Here is a 5992-nt window from a genome sequence, read left to right as displayed (position 1 = left end):
CACCAGCATTAAGAACTTTGTAGCTCCGATGGTGACCAGTCAGAAAGCGAATAAACAGGCATTAAGGTTATCTAAAGAGAAGGGACTGGATAATTTAGGCAAAACGATAGGTGCCAGTAAGGAAGTGGGATTAAGCGTTTTCTTCTCCGCGAAAACACATAAGGAGGATGTGCCACTGAGGACAATTGTAACAGAGAAAGGGCCATGGCAAGGCGTCCTTTCTAGATTCTTGCAAGAGAAATTAAGTCTCTTGAAAATTGAGGACCTGTTTCAGGTTAGTAATTCTAATGAAGTAGCGGACTATCTTAAGAACTACGAAGATTCTAGGCACGTTAATTTTGCCTTTTCAGTAGATGTAAAAGAGCTTTTTTTTACTCGAAGCCGCAGGGGGAAATCTTGATTGCGTTGCGCGACTGTATTGAAAGTGGAAACCCTTTGTCATTTCAGAATTCTACTGGCATGTCAATTGAAAGCTTTTTAAACCTTGTTTCATTTTACCTGTCATCGACTGTCATAAAGCATGAAGGTGCAGAATTTGTACAGAAGGATGGCATTTGCATCGGGTCCTGTATCGCCCCCGTTCTTAGTTCTGTCTTCTTAGCATACATTGACCAACGCATTGTCGCGCGGATTAACACTGACAAAGTTAAACGCATTTTTAGATATGTTGATGACTACCTTGTAGTAATGAATCTAACACAGTCTGACAAACCGAACGATGTGGTGAAAAATGTGCTTGATGTTTTTAATTCATGTAGCCTGGGTCTAGCCTTTACAATAGAAATCCCAAACGACGAGAGGCTGCAGTTCCTTGATATATGCATTATGTTTGAAAAGGCACGTGTTTGCTGGATGTATCAGCCGAGAACAAAAAAAGAAATCCTCAGTTATCAATCTCCGCACTCTAAACTTGTAAAAAGGGTATTGCCATGAATGCCTTCCGCGCTGCTCTCAATAAGTCTTGCGAGCATTGCATCACAGAAAGTGTTAAACTGCAAAAGCTTCGCCTAGAGAACGCCGGGTTTCCAGAGGAAACTCTGACATCTGTTGCGGAAGAGCTGCTGAAGGAAGTGAGAACTGAGAGGCAACAAAACCTGTGACGATCCCCAGCGGCAGACTCAGCTTGTGGCTATGCCGTATGTTCACAACATGTCGCACCGTCTAAAAAAGGTGGCGAAAAAGTGTGGCGTCGATCTTGTTTTGACTGCCACGAAGAAACTAGTGCGCTTGTGCCCACTCGTGAACAGCGAGGCAAGGAAGCCAATGTGCACTATGAACCATCAAAGGAAGTTCGTACCATGCAAAATCGGTGTTGTCTATAAAATCCCGCTCACTTGTGGCAAGGCTTATATTGGGCAATCAGGAAGATGCGTTAATGAAAGGCTGAGAGAGCACCGCTTGGCAACAGAATCCATATCGGCGGGGGGGGGGGGGGGGGCGGGAATCTCGCGGTGCACTGCAAACGCTGTCTCATCGAACGGTACCCTGGCGACCCTGACCCTGTACCCTGCACACCAATCTTGCATGAAACAAGCATTCTAGGAACACTAAAAACGCAATCGGAACGGGAAAATTTTCGAAGCTATGTGCATTGATAAAGAAGGTTCAAAATGTGTCAGCACCTCATCTGTTTATCTATCAAAAAAATAATTGTTGTTCTTGAAACGGGGCGTTGCTACTGCGCGTGTGTGAATATCAGCAATTGAGATGTCTTATATTGAACGTTTTTTCGAATAAACGACAGTTGAAGACTAGCGTACGTCCTGTGTATTTGTGCTCTTGTCCCTTGAGTTCATGAAGCGCTAGAAAATATGAGTTTAAAAAAGGAAAGCAGTTAACCACGAAAAACCGTTGAACAGTATGCAACACTCTGTGGCTTAAACCTCAGAAAACCAAGTGCTCAAAGTAATGTTCCTGTATGCAAGGAAAAGATTGTCGGTGCTGCAAGAAATACAATTTAAAGTCCTTCGTGGGTGCTTTCAAAATGAGTAGCTCTGTGTACAATGGTGATTTAGCGTGCATGGTAAAGTGACCGAAGGCTCTTAATGCCATATAATGTCCTCCTGCGAGGAACGTCCCATTCTTGTTTGCTGCTGGTAAAGATGCTTTTTTCGTTAAGCATAAGTCTAGCAAGAGTGTTAAGAAACTCGGGTGCACACTGCGGCGAGGACATAAGACAATTCAGTAAGCGATCGATACCCAAACGTGGCATGCACGTGAAGAATGCTCTATTGTGGAAATAAACTTCCCGTATGAGCAGTGTAGCACGCACCAGCGATAAGTGTGCCTTCTTTTGGGAAACGAGTATTATATTTAGGTCTTTACATGTAGTGCGGGCAACAAGGTGGCAGTAATTTATGAACGATTGACATAATGCGCTGTAAATTGTAAGATTACGAGAAAACTCGGTTCGACAAATAGAGAGGAAGTCAAAATAGAAGCCTGGGCGAGTTGGTATGTACTCATTCTAAATACAGCGCAAACAAGACAAGGACAGCGTTCGTGTTGTCTTGTTGCGTGTTAGAGAGGAAGCTTACAGATTTTAGAAGCTTCATTTCAATATGCATCCCTTGTTCAGACTATCTCATGCGAGAGTCGAAAAGGATGCCTAGCGATTTAAACCCGTTCAGAATTTCAATAACGTTATTTTCTAGATTTACTTCATTTCTTACAGCAATATCCACATTACGGGGCCGATAAAAAAGAGCCTTAGTCTCGCCTTAGTTAATTGCCAAACCATTAGCTCTGCACCATTTGCGCAAAGCACAAGGGATAAGATTTCCCCTCTTAATTAATACGTCGGCAAAGGAGCAGCTCAGAAAAAGCTTGTGGCATTAGCGTACTGAATACAACATCCATTATGGGCTATACTTGCAATGCCGTTTGCATAGTCATTAAGTGAAGCGGACCGAGAAGACTACCTTGCGGGTTACCACATTGAATCAGAAGGGAACGAGATATGTGATTATAAACTGAAACGTCTAGCTTGCGATTGTTTAAGTAAGGCCGAAAAAGTTCAAGAGAAAGAAAAACGACGCTATAGCTTTCCAGTTATCAGAGTACGATTTCATGATTGAGAAGGTCGAACGCTTAATTAAAATGGGCGAAAATACCAAGCGTGAAGTTTTTAGCTTTGATATTCCTCAAAATAATTTCCTTTTGCAAGACTAATGCCGATTTCGTGGACTTGCTGTTTCGAAACTCAAACTGACGGTCATTTAATGAAGAGAGTTCAAAGTTGTGTTTTGTTGTGTGGGTTTTCATGGCTCATAGGCAACTAAGGCTATCATGCGCGAATCTCGAGGTATAGGAGAAATTTTCTCGATAATTTTACAGAAATTTGAAAAATCCTTGGTGGTGTAAAGAGCATCTCGAGAAAAACGTTGATTCTCTTAAGCATCACTTTATCTACAGCCTTTGAAAACACTGGAAGAATTGAAATCCGCCCGAAATTTGTCAACTATTTCGTATCACCGCCTTTGAAAATACTGGACACTTTTGCATGTTTCATTCTTGCAGGTAAAATACCCTACGTCAGTGATAGGCTAAAAATATAGCTTAAGTTTGGCGCTGGAAAATCCGCCACGAACTCAAATGGCTTTTATTTGTAAGCCATCAAAGTAAATAGAACTTGTTGATTTTAGGTTCATTATGACACTGAAAACTTCCGCATTGTCCGATTAATGAGAAGCAAAAGTTTCCAGCCCTGTAATTAGAACGAAACTAAGAGCTTCATCCCGACAACCACTTCTTCTAAAGCTTGTAAAAAAAATCGCTCAATTTATTTGCCAAAGCCGAAAAGGAGTAGGGCAAGCCGTCGATGAGAAGCTGAACCAAATGCGCATTTTTATTTTTCTTAAGATACAACTCATTAAAAAGTTTTCAAAACACTTTCAGACCTTTGCTGCTATGGAGGTAACACGATTGGTAAGAAGATTTGGATCTTTGAAGCTTACTATTTAATTTGTTGCAATATTTTTTTAAGCGGTTATGTGCTCAGGGTACCGAGTGGACATAAAACGTTTCAAGAGTTTAGATTTATGATTCTTCTTATTAATGTGCACAGGAGTCTCCTTTAGCTTCCGGAGCTTTGCACTCGATAGCTTTCCCTTCCAGGGAACACTTGTAAAATTATTTCAGTACATTCAAAACAGCTCGTAAGAGGTATCAAATGAGGAAGAGGCAAGAACGCGGTTCCAGTCTTCAACACGTACACGATCATGAAATCGGGCAAGTGTCGTGTTATTTTTACACTGGTAAGCGAAACCGTTCTAAATATGATATGAAACAGGTAAAAAAATATAATACAGTTACAAAAATAGCGCAGTGGTCGCTCAAGTTATAGGCTATATTACCAGCTGAAATAAATGGTGAAGCGATAGAAATGGAACTGCAAGAAGTAGGTCTTACCTTTGAGACAGCAATACTGATAGCGAAACCATGGTAAGTGATTCTGTACTTAAGCTGACGTTTGCAATTCGAACGTTCCAATATATTGATGCTGAGGTCACCGCCAATAATGGTACAAAATTGAACTTGCGAGGCAAAATGACAAAACTTAATCGAGATATGCGAAGAATTTATCTGGATAACCTGAGCGCGGCCTATAAAAAGCAGAAACAATTTTACCGGTACTCTGTCATGAAAGCATTTCACAGTCAGTGGTCATTACAGAAAAGTCTGATTATACATCTCTATGTGGGGTGTCTTTTATGTAGGTGGCAACGCCACCTACTCGAGAAGCGCAATTAAGAAAACAGATTATATGCCGGCATAAGAGAAATTCTGGTCGGACTAGTTGGTAATTGATCATTGTAATTTCCACACAAAAGAAAGAACGAAGCAGAGCGCCACTCACAACTGATTTGATGTGCAGAATATATATATATATATATATATATATATATATATATATATATATATATATATATATATATATATATATATATATATATATATATATATATATATATATAACATATTCACGCATCAAATCGTACATGATAAGCATCTCTCAAAAAAAATTTTCTTGGCTTTATACAAAGATAAAGGTGTTTCGCTGACGTGCAAACTATAGTTATATAAAACGCTTCAATCAGTTCTCTGGCTTCTTTCGCATTGCTACTCCTGACAAGAAACCGCACCTTTGAAAAACTTGGCCCACAAGAGCGTGAAGAGCAGAATCTAATATGGCCAGGTAAATTTGGGCTCCCTTTGTTTCGCTCAACGTTTCGTTCATGTTCTCTGATTCCCTCATTGACACAGCGTCCGGTTAGTCCTATATAGGAACGGCAGCACGAGAGGAGAATTTCATAACTACCCATTCGGCACATTTCATGAACGGTCGCCCATGCTTGGTTCCGCAGCCTCTTTCTTTTCCTTTTCGCTTTTTCGACTCGAGCGCAAGCACCTCCGATCTTCAGGGGGGTGGGGCTGAGAAGACGAGTGGGACACCATGCCTGCTCGCAACCTTTTTCATTTTGTGGGCCAATTTGTGCACGTATACGGCACTGCCACAGGACTCATCTTTTCCCGAGGCACCTCTGCCCCAGCTCTCACTGGCCTAGACTTCATCTTCTGCAAGAGGCTTTCGGCGACATCTGTCACGAGCGAACCATAGGAACCCAGCTGAAGCCAGTCTGTCCAATTGGCTTTCAAAACTCGGTCGCATCTTGTGAGTGCATGACTTCCTTAGCGCAGACTCAAGGCAGACTGAAACAATACCTCTTTTCACTACTGTTTAATGCCAGGAGTCAAATGTCAGAAACCCTTATTTTTTGCTTTCGGAGCGTAAGCCGAACACACCTGATCTATACAGACCTTAAGATCTAACCTTAAGATCTAAGACAAACACATTATTCATATTTAGGCAACATGGAAAAGGCTTGGATTTTACGTGTAAACTGCCCGTGCCAATGTCTTCGAGGCTGGCACGGGCCAACTTTAGGAAATTATCCAGGCTAAGTTTGGAGGTCGCCACCATGTCGGGCAC

Source organism: Amblyomma americanum, chromosome 3 (assembly GCF_052857255.1).
Source record: "Amblyomma americanum isolate KBUSLIRL-KWMA chromosome 3, ASM5285725v1, whole genome shotgun sequence".
NCBI classification, from domain to species: Eukaryota; Metazoa; Arthropoda; class Arachnida; order Ixodida; family Ixodidae; genus Amblyomma; species Amblyomma americanum.
The sequence above is the reverse complement of the archived record's forward strand: the minus strand, read 5'-3'. Positions refer to the sequence as shown.